Source organism: Girardinichthys multiradiatus, chromosome 1 (genome assembly GCF_021462225.1).
Source record: "Girardinichthys multiradiatus isolate DD_20200921_A chromosome 1, DD_fGirMul_XY1, whole genome shotgun sequence".
Taxonomy (NCBI): domain Eukaryota; kingdom Metazoa; phylum Chordata; class Actinopteri; order Cyprinodontiformes; family Goodeidae; genus Girardinichthys; species Girardinichthys multiradiatus.
This window is the reverse complement of record NC_061794.1, coordinates 41354787-41371914: the sequence shown is the minus strand read 5'-3', so window position 1 is coordinate 41371914 and position 17128 is coordinate 41354787. Positions and strand designations below refer to the sequence as shown.

Sequence of the window (17128 nt, the reverse complement as noted above, 5' to 3'; positions counted from 1 at the left end):
CTGCGTTTTCTACACTCCGTTTTCAGTCAGTTAAAATGAGATTGTGGTTAAAAAAAAACATGAAATACAGGGTTCTTTCAATCTTGGTGCCTGCATATTCCTTCAAAATAAAAGATTAGCTTTCATGCCATGTATGGGGAACCAAACGTGCCACAATGTCATAAATAAATAAATATGGTCTTATAATAATAAAAAATGACATAAATACAATTAATAGATAAATAAGCACATGCATTAATGCTTATTTGAAAGTGGCAACAATTGAATACATAAGTAAATAAAAGTAAAAAACATTAATTGAAATTTAAGTCATTCCTTTAAATTGTAAAGTTTAAACATGTCACAACCATATTTACTGGTTTTAGCATTTAATTTGCTGCAGTGCATCTTGTAATTATTTAAATGTGGGTGCAGCTTGTCATATGAATCCCAACATTTGATTGGGGAACCTGTTGGGTAACACAGGAAGATAAATTAATTGCTTTATTGTGACTGATGTCAAGGTACCACGAAATTACAAGCACCATTCACCTGCACCTTGCACCATGCACCTTCAATGCATGTCACATTCACACAATACCTAGATTCACAATATATACATACAATAATTACTAAACAAAATTAAGTTGTCATAAAATGCATTTAGAAAATAGATACGTGACTAAAATTAAATGCTGAAATATGTTCATAATATGCTGTTGCATGCAACCAAAAATCACAAAAAAATATGAAACGTTATATTGATAAATCTTAATTCATTCATCTAATCATAAATGATTTGCACAAGTTGGATGAAATAAATTATTTTAAAATTAAATGTACCAAACAAGCAACTGCCTGAGTGGAGATGATGTAAATCATTTTTGCTTGATTTTTAATTATTCAAAGTAATAATGGATAGAAATACATGTTTTTACTTCCAGTAGACCGCTCATGCACTGTGGGGTGATTCATTCTTGACAAATTTCTGACATTACAGTCTAAGAACCCTGTTGTCTTCACTCCTCTATATCTGTTGTATGAATCATATAGCATATGATCATCACCTTGGAGTTGAGAATAGCCTGCCCTCCACTCTTTGCAAACCCTGTCTGTCTGCACTCTAACCTTTATGCCCTCTAACAAAATGAGTCGTTATGGATTATGAGTTATCTGCATTGATTTTATCTGAAGTAAAGCTTTTTTGAATGCCATCTTGGAGGCATGCACACATAAATCTTTAACATTCCAGATCCAGAGCATTACGCCACTGTTATGTCAAGAGTTTAGAGTATAATGGTGTCCTGTCTAGTGCCAGTTTACCTGTGGAAATGAAATGCTCAGCTTCAAGCTATGTATCTTCTCAAGTGTCATCAGACAAACCAGGTTGTCCAGTCTTCACAAGCCTATCATCATCTGTTATGTGCTGACAGTGGAAGGTATCACAGCTGTGATTAACAGCTTGGCCAACACTAGCAACATAATTAAATTAGCTGGAGCCACAAGCATCTGTTTCTTGCATTAGGACTCTGAATTACAGCAGGCTGACTGCCTCTTGATTCAGTTAGGCACATGTACCGGTGTTACAACAGGACTTTCCTCTTTGTCTCTGCTGGAATGTCACGGTCATGCGTATCAGCTCAAACAATCGGGCTCATTGCAAACTCCCAGTGGGAATGCGCTACACATCAAATATGGTTCCAGAGTCTAACTGTGAACCACCGGCAGCACTTGCAGGTGAAGTTAAACAGATCACTTTTGCTCACTCTTTTTGGTGCTGTGTAGGGGGGTGTTATGATGGTTCCGCTTGTGGTGCAATAAATCACGCTTATCAAGCTTTTGTTGTGGTTTGTATGAGGAATTTACTAATACCACTTGTTTAATACAAAGCTGAACCTATCAGAATTTTGTGACTGATTTACAATCTTGAGTTTGTGTAAAGGTTAGACGTGCCAGTTTTAAATTTCTCTTTAAGAACTGACAATAAAAAAAACGATTTTAAACTATCTTTAGCATCCTAAATTAGCCGCTGTGAAGGTTTTTGGGACTAGCGTTAATAAATGTACACACTTTCCTTAAGTTAGATATCCAAAGACTCCCAACATTTACACATACATTATGTTCTATTACATACCCATTAGCCTTCCTGTTATTTGCTAAAAGTCTCATTCTCTCTTGCTTTCTCGCAGCCAGAACCGAAGACTGTCTACACATCTCTGTGCTGCTCCTGACTTAATTTTAAACCCATTAATTATACTGAAATTGCAAACTTTGCGTCTCTTCTTCACTTGGTAACAGCTTTCACATCAAAGAGTGTTGTCGTTACTGTGACCTGGTTGTGTTTATTTACGGTGGGTTCTCTGCTTGGAAAATTATTGGAATTTTCAGGGTCAGTCAAGCTAAACTTTAGATGACAGTCAAGCTGATATCTCAGTGCATCTCTAAATGTGTCGATTTATTCTAAATTGAATAGAAACAGATTTTGTCTGTAGTGGCATCTATTATGTAAAACAGGGAATCTGCAGAGAATGTCCTTTATCTGAAGCTGGATAATAAAAGGCAACCACCTTCATGTAGAAGTCATAACTCGCTCACAAACGGACTGATGCTTAAGCATAAATTTGCCTTTAGGTCAGGAGTCTGCAACCTTTAAAACCCAAAGAGCCATTTTTTCCCTCAGTCCATCTAAATAAAGCCTGTTTAGAGCTACAATCGTTACATGACCTTTTGAAAAAAGACAACTTATAATTTTTGATAAATTTCAACTATAGGAATTGTTTTATTTTTAAAGAACCACAGTTTTACTTAAGTTTTTAACAAAAAACATTTGCAAAAGGATGGATACATTTTCTTCTATGGGATGTTAATGTTTGGAGAAAATGATCTAAAAAATACCTGAGGTAAAGTCTAAGCCATTAGGAGCCATCGTGGAAGGTCCAAAGAGCCAGCTCCGGAGCCACAGGTTGCAGGCCCCTGCTTTAGGTGTTTCCAGTATACAACCCCCTTGACTTCATTGGGGATGGACTGGGGTTGGGGGAAGGGTGGCATGGATTCCTACAAAGCAGTTTTGTCATTGTCTCTACTGGATGTAACTGAACCTCTTATGCCTTTGATAAAAATTATACAGCAACAGTTTGATGTAATAATTTATTTACTCTGTGATAGTTCAGGTTGGCGGGTGGTTGGTCTTTCCATGGTTCTTTGCCCCCTCTGGCACAGGTGCTACAGTTTTTATTACTATTCAGTGTTGATGTGGAGTCGATGGAGTTGCAAAGTACAGCAGGGCAAATACTAACTCCTCTCCTAGAATTTGAACAGTAGAAGATCCACCTCCCCAAGACCTACTCACATAATTGCTCGAAGACTGGCTTTGGTAAACATTGCAGTGTTGAAACACAGCACCACGAGAGTGGCCATCGTAGCTGATAGAGCAACACTGCTAAACTGGCCTGGCCCCCTTTAAGCACATCTGTACATATGGAGCGCAGGCCATCAAGCTGGGATTTGTTGACTGCACTGAGGTGTGATATGGACTGGTACAGAGGTCAGGGCAGTGAGGAGTGTGGACCTGACCATATTTCACAGTTCAGTTAAGTTTCCTCATGAATTATTGCTCTACCAAGGTTGATTGTGACCATGCTGTTTCCTGAACTTTTCACCGTGAATACGTCTGTGCAATCATTCATGTTGTTCTGCTGTTTTAGATCTTCTTACATATTGACTTCCCATAGATGACAAAACGTCATTGAGGAAAACATCTCTTAAAGAGCACAATTATTCAAGAAATAACACTGCATTCATTTATTAGGGGTGTTTTTTTTAAAAAAACAGTTAGACCTGGAGAAAAAACTTTGCAAATAAGTTTTTTTTCTCCAGGTGCTGTTTTACCACTGTTTAAAGGATAAGAAGCATATTGTTGCAGCTTAGAAAACTAATCACTCTGTTGTGCATTAGTGCTTTCTTCTGTTGTTTGCATTTACTACCTTTCATACTTTATAGCAAGCGTGGAAATAAACCACCATCCAAATGCCATCCAGGATGCAACACTGCATCTGCACCCTTTTTTCAAACTCTGAGGTAAAACAGCCACAACCATAAGCAGACTTTCAAATTTTCAGTGTTCGAACCAGGTCATCTAACCTACCTTTGTTGTTTTAATCTTCTGCAATTAAGTATTCACTTTAGCTTATATTGCTGTATTAACGCTCAGCTTGGACTCCTGCTTTACTTGCACTGCCATACTTGCACAATGATCACCTGCACTGTTGTACTGCTCTCGCTCCCAATACTGCTCTACATTAACTCTCACTCACTTAAAACTGTGCACATATATTTACATTATATTGTAGATATGTTTATACTGTTTAATTTGTATTGTATTGCACCGACTACGCCAAAACAAATTCCTTGTATGTCCAAAAACGTACTTGGCAATAAAGCTTTTCTGATTCTGATTCTGATTCTGATTATAGCCAGATCCTCATTTATTGACATCATTGGTAAAGCTGCATGAAACCTCTTAAAATATTGACATGTTTTCTAGCAATAGCATAGTCTGAAAATAAAAAAAATGCCACAAGTTTTCCAACAATGAGCTTAACAGGCATATCTTTGCCTCCCTTACCATCTTCGCTTTGGTGCGTGGTGGTATTCTTTGGACCTCAACCAGCATGGTTTGTCAGGGATTTAAAACTTTTTCATTGTTGCTCTGACTGTAGATAATGGAAAGTTTAGGTGAGCAGCTATAACGAAAATATATGTCCATATATATTTGGGGACAATATGTGTAACTGATATTATGGTCTCTTAAAATATATATTGAATAATACTTAAGGATTTGCCATTCTTTATATATAGTAAAAGATATGACAATATATTTGGTTATATCTTGTAATTATATATTCAGTAATACATATAATAATATCTACAAATTAATATTCACATTTAAATTGGCACATGGAAAAAATATATTCTGATATATATATATATATATATATATATATATATACACATACACACGTCATGTTTATTCATGCATGAATTTACAAATGATGAATTTAGACTACAGTGTACAGACCCTTGAAAGCCTTAAAGAAGAGTAAATCTGTTGCAGTCGGGTACCTGATCTGCTTCTTGTGACTCACCTTTACACACTACACACAAAGCACTTTGCTGTGCTTTTAAGCCAACATCACATCCATGTCGAACAGAAGAGCTGACTCCAAACACAGCTGCACCCCGGCTAGTACATCAGCAGACTAGCCTGCATGTGCCGACATGAGCACACATTCTGAGGATGGCCTGTTGTAACTGGAGTCCCAGTCTTTCCATCCACATTTCTGCCTTTGAAGGGCTCGTACTGTTGTTTCAACAGACTCCCATAAATGTATCGTCCTCAGATCAGGTCGACTCTTCTGCCTGGCAGTTCCCTAATTACGTTTTCAAAGCTTTTTATGGAGCACAGTTTAAAGTTAATCTTCCTTTAAAGGAAGGAGGGCATTATTAGCCCATTAGGCTGTCATATTTTCACTTGGATAGAACACCGTGTCCAATAGACCTCTAAACAAGGTCGAGGATAAAATGTCACAAACCATATCATACAAAATCCAGTTTCGAAAAACAATTAAGGTCTTAAAATTTTCTTAATTAAGAGGCAACATTTCTGCTAATTGTTTCTTTCATTTATTTTAAACTGGTGTCTTTGGAGTTTGAAGATTTAACCCACTAGTTTGGGGTTTCACTAACAAATGTACACGGACAACAAAAACAATGCTGGGAAATGAAGTAAGGCTTTCCACAATAATAGTCTTCAATTATGAAGAATCCTTCTTTGCACAATGATCTCCAGAGGTTCCAGAGGAGCCCCCAGAACAGAGCCAGCCTTCTTTATTAGTTTGTTGAGCTTTTTTAGGTTCCTAGCTCTGATGCAACAGACTTATAGAAGATATGCAGCATCTTGCTGCAAATACCGTGGGTCCTAAGCTTCCTCAAGAAGTACAGTCTGCTCTGTCCCTTGCAGATTGCTTCATAGTTGCATCTCCACTCCAGTCTGTTGCCTCTACCCTCATTCGATTTCATCAGTGGCATATGTGCATGGAAGTTTGTTTTGGGGAGGCTAGATTTTCTTCGGGTTAAATTGTAAAAAAAGGACAAAACATACATAAAAAAAATACAAAAACTGGCCTAAACATGTTGCTGTATCGGAGAAAAACAAGATCTAAAGTATGTTGGATCGATTTAACAGAAACATTTTGCTAAGAGTTTTAGGAAATAGCTTGCAGATTTTCTTAAAAGGTCCTCATAGACAGCTCGTTTATACATATGAAATGCGTAATTAAATAATTACTTCATCTTATGAAAACAATACACTCATTACTGTCTCAAGGCAATAAAAGGTAGCAGTATAGAGAAAAAAACGTATTCACCAAGCCCAGTTACAAATAGCAACCTCAGTGTTGCACTTACCTATTCAACCAAACCAAAAAACAGTCTGGACTAATAATGAAATGATTCTGGATGAATCTGTTAATTTTTGAAGATGTAAAAAGCAGAGTTGCACAGAGAAGATGTCGGATTTTCAGCTTGATCAGCCCTGACTGTTGAAGGACTGGTTGGAAGTTAAAAAATCCTTTCTCTAACAACATGACTCTTGAGTGTGGAAGCTTTAACTGAGGGCCGAAGACTTCAAGTTTGCCGTTTTCAGAAACAGTGAGGGGTAAGAAAGCACATAGATGATAAAAACTATAGAAAAGAAAAAATGTATTTTCTATGACATGTTGAGACATTGGTGGTTCCTTCAGGCTGCAAGAGAGCGAGAGAGAGCATAACAAGGGAGAGGCAAAAAACAACAACACAATAAATGGTATCGGCAGGTCGGGCCAGTACTCAGAGTAGAGATCAGAAATCAGTCACTCGATTTTGATAGGTGTGACTCAAACTAACTTTAGAAATGACCGACAGCCTTACTTCTGGAAATCTTAAAATTTAACAAGAATCCATCAGTTTCATAAATAGAACAAGACCTTCAATAGACTGTTTGAACATCTATTCCTTCACCTTTAATGGTCTTTGAGATTCATTGAAGTGTTCTTAACTTCGTTGCACTTCCCCATTGACGGTGCTCAACCCCTGCTGTGCCCTGTTGAGTTGACCATTGTCTGAAGGTATTAATGGAAATGGCTTCTGCTTTTTTCATTTAAGAGGCAGCATCTTTGTCTTGTAAGGTCCTCCCACCTAATACATCCACTCTCATGGGGGTTGCTGGCCTTTTCATTGAATGTAGTTTTCGTTGTAAAGATCAGAAAGGTATTTTTAGGGAAACATGGAAAAGGTTTCTCTCTGTTTCTACCCTGGTTTTACTCCTGTACACAGTAACAATAATAACCGTCCCTGTTTTTTACATTGATCATTTTCAAGGCTAGTCGCAGTGCACAACCTCCACCTACTTTCACTCGGCAGCAGGTTTGTACCTGTAAAACTAAAAAGCATCCACCTGTGCAGGACTCACTAAGGGAAGAGACAACCGCAGCAAAGTTGCTGCTCGAGCACTGATACATCACAGAGGGAGGCAGGCCTGCATAGTTTTGCAGGCTGCAGGGTGTGAACCGTAAATACAGAGCAAGCACTGGCTTCCTCTCTGAGCTTGCCTTTATTTGATTCAGGATCTAATTTGTTGAAAGTAACACAAGACTGCTGCTGCTCAGGACCCCGTTTACTGGATACTTTCACCATTTGAGATTTGTTTCTCTGGAAACTAGAAAGAAAAAAACCTAAACTGAGCTAATGCTTCATAGCTTTAAAAATAAGGGACCCCAGAATTGTTTCTAAATGAAGTTAGGGCTGAAACAATTAATTGGATTAATCGCAATTAGTAAATTATTGAAATACTTGTAAACTAATTTAGTAATTAAATATATAAACTACAAAACATTCCATTTGCTGAGGGAACAACCTACTCAGAGCAGCAATTAAACCAAAACTGTACAAAAAATATATACAATTTGCATTAAAGATGAAACATTTTCTTTGTCTATAAATATGTTCTCCTATGTACTCCTCATATTGCAAAGCTTTAGCTTCACCTGGTTCAAATTCTGTAAAATATCTCATATTAAGCACCTTTTGTTCTCTGATTATCAATCAGTTAATCAAAAAAACTCAACAGTTTAATTGATTAGCAAAAAAAATGTTAGTCACAGCCCTAAATAAAGTATAAAAATAGGCTAAATCACAAGTGTTGCACCAGTTAATCTACAATCAGTTGTTTAAGGAAGAAAAGCTTACAAATATTATTTTGGTATGTGTTATAGTGGTTGCTGGTCATTTTGCCATTTCCTACCTTTGCAGTTTGGGGTGTTTTATACCGACCTTTTTTAGGTATGAAAGGGACTCATTTGCCATGGGACAATTTGTGCCAATCCTAAGTCAATTCCTATTCCAAAAGAGGAAGTTTTTTCACTTCATTTGTGAGGAAATTGGTTTTATGATCCCAATAAATAAAGACAGCAGGAATCATAGACATTTATTTTGGTTTGATCAGGGACAATAATTTCTAATTTCCTAATTCAATTGGCGCAAACAGTGATCAATACCAAAATAAATGGAAACACTCTCTAACATAAATTTGAATTAGCCCAAATCTGAATTGGTGAAAGGAAAAACCTCAAAGAAAACCAGAAATTGGTATCAGGCTGTCAAAGCCTAATTAGTGAGCATTGAATAAGATGCTTTTTTTCATTTTCTGCTATAAAATCATATAAGCAACCTTCTTCCTTGCTTTTGGTTTTTGTTTCTTTTTTGTTTAGTTCTAAAAGTTGTTGATTCCAACATTAACCATAAAAGAAAAATTAGTGTTCTAGATTTATTGATAAAAATATTCATTTTGAATACAATGGAAGTGAATGGATTATGGAATCATTCCAATTTTTACTTGCACCCTTAACATGTGTCTGATTTCAAAAAAGTGTATCAAGAAACATGTTAACGCTTTATTGCTTCTGTCACCTTAAAAAATAAAAGAAATTAAGTTTTGATGCATTTAGCTGCCAATTATTGGCCAATAGGGCAGCTCGAAATCAGGAAAACATGTAATTGTGATACTATGTTTAAAAATCTGATGGCAATATCATGATTAACCCACATTTTCCTTCCTTTTCTTTTTTATCATTATAATTTCCCCCACCTTAAACCACACCTAAACATACCTATGATGTGCCAAAATGGCAGCTAGACACCATCCAACTGGCCAAATCTAATATTAGCATTAGGGATTCGCAATATTTCGCAAATATATCATCATCTCAATATCAGTGTGTACAATATTCATATCACAAAGGACTGTTTGGAGTGCAATAATTGTTGGCTAATATATTTTAAGTGTAATGAACCTGCATTTTACATGCTAATGTTTTATTTAGCCAGTTGGATAGTTTTATGCACTGGAAACAAAATGATTACCCCTAAAAGAGTGGAAAGAAGAAAATAGGCACATATCGCACCTGATATCCTCCTCGCAATATTTGTCATTATTATTACTACCACGGGAATGTTTAGTGCTGTGCAGCCCTAACCGGCATGCAGTGTGAAAGCATCTCCTTTTATATGATACGGAACCAAATACTCCATCCAAGCAGGCGTTTGCAATTGTGCTGCTTTAATATATTATTATCGCAATGAAGGTTGTCATTTGATATATGGTGCAGCTTTACTGGTCAATTAATTGGTGCATAGTTGCTAATTACAGTGAATTTGACGGCTTCAAATAAGCTCGTTGACTGCTGACACATCAAAGGGTGGATGCATGTTGTAAAATGAGCATGTAGTATTTACGTACGCTACTTTTAAAGGTTTAATTGCATTGCCTGTAACGAGTTGAGCTCTATAGTGGCGAATCTGAATCATTGTGTTTCCAAAAACAACATCGCTTTGAATCTTAACACTTCAAATTCATCTGCAAATCTGTTGCTGGCTATGCAGATATGAATCCTTATAGTTAATGTTAAAGCAGGTTGAACACTTTTCTTCTGGTGCTATTCCTGCTGTCCTGGGTTAGGACACCTACTGTTTGTATTGGGTTCTGCAGAGAATGTAGCGCAGGACCTCACTCTTGTCCGGGCTACCGCACCCTGTTGGCGGTCAGACGCCTCGGAGCTCCTCCGGTACTTGGTCCCTAAAAGCGATCACACACTCTATTTAAAGACTCTTAAAGGAACGACTCTCAACCAGTTTTTCTAATTTTTAGCTATTTTAATCTAAATTGAGGCAGAGGAATGATTACAGAGATTAGTACTGAGGCTAATCTTACACAGACGGCAACGGACCGTTGCCGTCTGTGTAAGGATGACGAAGAGCCTCGATAGAAGGTCACATATAGTTTTTATATCTGGCACTCCAATGCAAAGGATGTGCACTCCCTCAGTGTTTATCAGTAGGCTGTGTGTCACCATTGTGGTGTCTGTTAGGTTGTGTAGTAGCGGGTGTCCATACTTAATCTAAGTGTGCTGTAGCTTTCTAATCAACACAGTTATACCGGCTGCTCCACTATCAAACCCAGCAGGGACGTGCACGGATAGACACGAGGTGGTGCTAGAGCACCTGCCCTTTTATCCTGTGGACAAAAAGTGCTCTCCTGAAATCTTTTTTATTTTATTTTGTTTTTTTTGTACAGTGTATAGTGTGGGGCCCAAGGTAAAATTTCTTAATTTAAAGATCTTTAATACCAGTGCCCCACATTTTGAAATTTTGATCGACAGCCACCTCCCCCACCCCCCTCGCCAACACGCATCCGTGGCCCGCCTCATGTGTCTCTCAACGGAGACGGGCTGCGTGCAGGGCGGAGAGGTGGACGTGCGCTGGTCCAGCTTACCTCTTCTCTCCTCCCCTCTGCTGTCAGATAGAGCCCTGCCCTGCCGACAGGCCGGCTAACCATCCAGGAAACAAACAAAACGAATATACAGGGGTTGGACAATGAAACTGAAACACCTGTCATTTTAGTGTGGGAGGTTTCATGGCTAAATTGGACCAGCCTGGTAGCCAATCTTCATTGATTGCACATTGCACCAGTAAGAGCAGAGTGTGAAGGTTCATTTAGCAGGGTAAGAGCACAGTTTTGCTCAAAATATTGAAATGCACACAACATCATGGGTGACATACCAGAGTTCAAAAGAGGACAAATTGTTGGTGCACGTCTTGCTGGCGCATCTGTGACCAAGACAGCAAGTCTTTGTGATGTATCAAGAGCCACGGTATCCAGGGTAATGTCAGCATACCACCAAGAAGGAGGAACCACATCCAACAGGATTAACTGTAGACGCAAGAGGAAGCTGTCTGAAAGGGATGTTCGGGTGCTAACCCGGATTGTATCCAAAAAACATAAAACCACAGCTGCCCAAATCATGGCAGAATTAAATGTGCACCTCAACTCTCCTGTTTCCACCAGAACTGTCCGTCGGGAGCTCCACAGGGTCAATATACACGGCTGGGCTGCTATAGCCAAACCTTTGGTCACTCATGCCAATGCCAAACGTCGGTTTTAATGGTGCAAGGAGCACAAATCTTGGGCTGTGGACAATGTGAAACATGTATTGTTCTCTGATGAGTCCACCTTTACTGTTTTCCCCACATCCGGGAGAGTTACGGTGTGGAGAAGCCCCAAAGAAGCGTACCACCCAGACTGTTGCATGCCCAGAGTGAAGCACGGGGTTGGATCAGTGATGGTTTGAGCTGCCATATCATGGCATTCCCTTGGCCCAGTACTTTTGATAGATGGGCGCATCACTGCCAAGGACTACCGAACCATTCTTGAGGACCATGTGCATCCAATGGTTCAAACATTGTATCCTGAAGGCGGTGCCGTGTATCAGGATGACAATGCACCAATACACACAGCAAGACTGGTGAAAGATTGGTTTGATGAACATGAAAGTGAAGTTGAACATCTCCCATGGCCTGCACAGTCACCAGATCTAAATATTATTGAGCCACTTTGGGGTGTTTTGGAGGAGCGAGTCAGGAAACGTTTTCCTCCACCAGTATCACATAGTGACCTGGCCACTATCCTGCAAGAAGAATGGCTTAAAATCCCTCTGACCACTGTGCAGGACTTGTATATGTCATTCCCAAGACGAATTGACGTTGTATTGGCGGCAAAAAGAAGGCCCTACACCATACTAATAAATTATTGTGGTCTAAAACCAGGTGTTTCAGTTTCATTGTCCAACCCCTGTACTTGCTTCCTAAACTTCAGATGAAAAAGTTAAAACTTCACCTGCCACCATTTTCTCTTAACAGAACAGGCCAATGAATGGCATACCTTTACCCACTATGTCTTCAATGGCTGCCACCAGGGGCCAGGAGAATGTCTACAATTTAACTCTTAGATTAGAATAAATAAATAAATTCAAATCTATCTCATAGATGTACGTATTACATTTGCTATAATGGTCCCTGATGACTTCTTTTTGACTCATGCTTTTTTTTTATTGCAAATACGGCCAAATGAGCTGGTTAACATTACAATTCATACACTACTAAAATACCTTTAATAAAGTTCAGTAAATGTGGGACATGTAGGCTAAGTTGTATTTTCTACTTCTGTGTGTTTAAAAATGATGATGTGATCAGAGTACTTTAATTTCTAAAAAGCAGACATCTTATCAGTTCTCAGGACTTGTAATCTCAATAATTTTTGTTCTCTAAGAATAATTTCTGTCATATATCACACTGGCTACATGCAGAAGTATAGATGATTCTTCTTATGATCATATTCTCTGCTGTTGGTTTCATTTTGACTATAAAGATTTTATTACTTATTTTCTGGGTATAGTTGATTTACGCTGTAGAATGGTCACTGGTTACTGAAGATAACTCATTTAGTGTGACCTACCAGGTAAATTTGGCAGTGTAACCTGCTTTGCTACAACATACGGTTATTTGGTGCAGAGGACATTTTGTGATAAAAGTACAGAATGATATAGTCAAGACAAACACGTGCTCAGTGTGTAAAAAGAAAAAAAATGAACGATAACATAAGTTTCAAATTGGACTCAGGAAGTTCAGGTTGTGAATCAGTAATCTAACTTTAAATCAATCTATGATAATTTTGTTGCCTTATTAATCTTAAGAATTTTGTCAAATGCATTTTTGTTTTGAGTTTTTTTTCCCTGGGTGGTCATTTCCCTACATCCCACAAGACAGTTTGTTTTGTGGGTGCTTAGTAATACATATAAATTATATTCATGCTGTGCCTGTAATAAATCTCACACTACAAAGGCGACCGACAGCTCCATGTGCTGCACAAGGTGCACTTTTTTTTCCACTTGAGCACCTCCCCCCCAAAATGTCTGTGCATGCCACTGAACCCCAATGCCCCAGCCTCAGGTCATTTATGACAACCTTTGGGCCATTTATCCTTGTAATATGTGTTTATGAGCATTCTTATCCTATTCTAACAAAAGGGAAACATTAGAACTTATACTTTATTTCACTATGGTATAAATGGGAAAAACAGCTATGAGTCATATTAATAAAGGTTATTCCTAACACTCTTTTCATCACTAATACCCAAGTAAAAACTCATTGACCTGCCGTTTTATAATCTGATAAAATCACGTCTGTAATTAAAAAAATTAAAAAATTTCAATAAATGAGCAAAACAACAACCTGTCTCTGCAGTTTTTAAAAAAGTGTTACGATAGAGCAGCAGCCGTCAGTGTCGGAAGGTAGCTGTGCAAGTTAAAGCCTGAAACAAAGAATAACATTAAAAAAGTGGTGCAATGGAGGCAGAGGGTCATGTCATGGAGAGAGCTGAGATGAAGCAAATCCTGGATATTGTAGAAAGCCTGTGATCCAGGCAGCAGACAGAAATATAACAGCACACCTTCCATCTGTGTGCACTGGAAGCACACCTTTGGATGAGTGGACTCCGGACCCATAACTTGTCCTTTTTCACATCTTTAAACAGAGACACAAACTTCCACTCCAGCATGTAGAGGCTGCACTGTGCCGAAAGGGTCAAGCCTGTCTCTAAAGATCTCTCAATATCGTTTCTGCACACAGGATTTTAACCTTTGAAGCTGCATGTAAACTATGTCCCATATTTCCTTTGGTTTACAGGGTTGGATCCTGAATGCTGAGGCTTGGCTTTGCATTACTGTGAGGCAGTTGAGGCATTAAAGAGAGCTGAAATGGTCTGGTCTGTGTTATCTTGTCAGCTGCTGTCCCATGAGACATAACAACTCGTTCTCTTTGATATTCATCCATTGTGAAACTCCTGGTCTCTTAGGAATTTTCTCTTTCTGCTGTTTTTACCTCGAGTCTTAATTTTTTTCTTTAGACGTGTCTACAGTTTTTTCGGTAGTCAGTTCAGACCTCTGTCAAAAAGGCTGGGGTTTGGGAAAGTGATTTGCTGCATGATCAGATAGCCTCACTGCATTTCCTTAAGTAAATGGATGTGTGGTTGAAAAGGAGGGGTAACACCATAGTTGTGGTGCACTGGCACTGCACTCTTTCTGAGTCACTGCCCTACTCGGGAAATGAAACTTGGAATTTTCTGCAAAAGACCTCATTTCCCCTTTAGCAAGGTTTATTCAGTCTTTCCTGTGCACACTTCAGATGTCCTGTTCTACACGTTGAAAGAAATAACCCAGGTTAGTTGTTTCACTGCCCCCACCCCTTCCAAATTAAGTAAATCTTTTCCACTTATATTTATAAATTCACATAAGTCTCAGTGTAAGTGGTGGTTCTTGTTAATGTATATCAGAACAAGCAATGTCTTCATTTTTTTCCTTCTAAATCCTGAACCTTTTGGAAGTACAGTTGAGCCATAGAGGCACTTCCCACAATTATTTTCCCTGTTTGGTCTGTTAAATCTACTTCACTTGGAGTGCCTGGCAGCTGGTCAAAAGGTGTAGCTGCAAAGCTGTTCAGAAGCTTTGACAAGTTTCCATAACTTGGCAAGTCATGCACTCAAAGTAAGGATTAATGAATTCCCCTGGACCTAATTATGCCAAAGTACAAGATCTTGTTGTTCATATTTTTCCTCTCTCAGAATATGACATTTGAATTTCCATCACAGCTGCTTAGCTGGAAACTCTTTTTTTCCTGTCAGGTTTGCTGCTTTGGAAGATGGACGTTCTCTGCCATTTTTGGAGTGACTCGCTGATTAACACAGAAAAAAATTAATATTTCTTTAGTCATGGAGTTCTGAGGCTGTAGGAATACAGCAGAGAACTTGTCTGTTTGTGAAGTCCTGCAAATGCAAGTTTGTTACATCAGAATGAATTATAGGGAGGATTTTTTTATAATAAATACAGGATCTTTCTGTAACTATACAACCTAGCTGTTGACTGAAACTACCACAATTTTGACTTGTTAAGCTCTCTTTTACCATATACAGGGGTTGGACAATGAAACTAAAACACCTGTCATTTTAGTGTGGGAGGTTTCATGGCTAAATTGGACCAGCCTGGTAGCCGATCTTCATTGATTGCACATTGCACCAGTAAGAGCAGAGTGTGAAGGTTCAATTAGCAGGGTAAGAGCACAGTTTTGCTCAAAATATTGGAATGCACACAACATTATGGGTGACATATCAGAGTTCAAAAGAGGACAAATTGTTGGTGCACGTCTTGCTGGCGCATCTGTGACCAAGACAGCAAGTCTTTGTGATGTATCAAGAGCCACGGTATCCAGGGTAATGTCAGCATACCACCAAGAAGGACGAACCACATCCAACAGGATCAACTGTGGACGCAAGAGGAAGCTGTCTGAAAGGGATATTTGGGTGCTAACCCGGATTGTATCCAAAAAACATAAAACCATGGCTGCCCAAATCACGGCAGAATTAAATGTGCACCTCAACTCTCCTGTTTCCACCAGAACTGTCCATCAGGAGCTCCACAGGATCAATATACACGGCCGGGCTGCTATAGCCAAACCTTTGGTCACTCATGCCAATGCCAAACGTCGGTTTCAATGGTGCCAGGAGCGCAAATCTTGTGCTGTGGACAATGTAAAACATGTATTGTTCTCTGATGAGTCCACCTTTACTGTTTTCCCCACATCCGAGAGAGTTACGGTGTGGAGAAGCCCCAAAGAAGCGTTCCACCCAGACTGTTGCATGCCCAGAGTGAAGCATGGGGGTGGATCAGTGATGGTTTGGGCTGCCATATCATGGCATTCCCTTGGCCCAATACTTGTGCTAGATGGGCGCGTCACTGCCAAGGACTACCGAACCATTCTTGAGGACCATGTGCATCCAATGGTTCAAACATTGTATCCTGAAGGCGGTGTCGTGTATCAGGATGACAATGCCCCAATACACACAGCAAGACTGTGTTTGATGAACATGAAAGTGAAGTTGAACATCTCCCATGGCCTGCACAGTCACCAGATCTAAATATTATTGAGCCACTTTGGGGTGTTTTGGAGGAGCGAGAAACCAGGATGGCTTTCTGGGGCCATTTTATCTACTGCCTCAACTTCTGCTGCATTGTCTAGAGTAAAAAATGATTATTAGTCTAGAAGATTACTTAGAAATTTGGTAGGGAGATAATACTTTTGGTGTTATCCTTATCCTGTGGAGTGGAGCTTTGTGGATGGTGAATGCAAAATGGAGTGAAGTCTTAGAGTAAAGCACCTGCAAAAGAATAATTGTAGAGGAAAGCAGTGAAATATTGGCTGTTGACTGAAATCGAATGATTTTCAGCTGGGTTGTCCCTAACTTGTGACCGTGTCATTTGGAAAATCTTTTTTCCAATCAGTAAATGCAGCCAGATGAGAGGAGATTCTACATTAGATGTGTACAGTACCAGTGAGGTGCTTAAAAATGAAGTTAGAGGAAGAACAGACAAGCAACAATTTAAAAGGAAACTGTACTTTCTATGACATGCTGAGACATGTGAAGACATGTCTGCATCCATTCAGAGAGAGAGCATGACCTAAAGCCGATAACAGGAAGGTTGAACACAGTATAGAAAAGGTGCTCTGTTTTATTCAGCTTTCAACCTGTCTGTCATGGAACATGCTGAATTTGGCAATATTGGTACCATTATGCAAATCTCAGTTAAGGTGAGGGTCTAATCTCTCTGGGAACCACAGGCAGACAACATCAAATGGCCAAGGGGAGGTCCAGAGAAATCAAGTTCTGGGG

At 39.1% G+C, this 17128-nt stretch overlaps 1 protein-coding gene across 13 annotated transcripts in view; it reads left to right on the top strand.

Annotated features, from left to right (window-relative positions):
• The window catches only part of hspg2 (heparan sulfate proteoglycan 2), a 161121-nt gene that overhangs the window by 1524 nt on the left and 142469 nt on the right, over nt 1-17128 (top strand). The gene's annotated exons all lie outside the window — the stretch shown is intronic.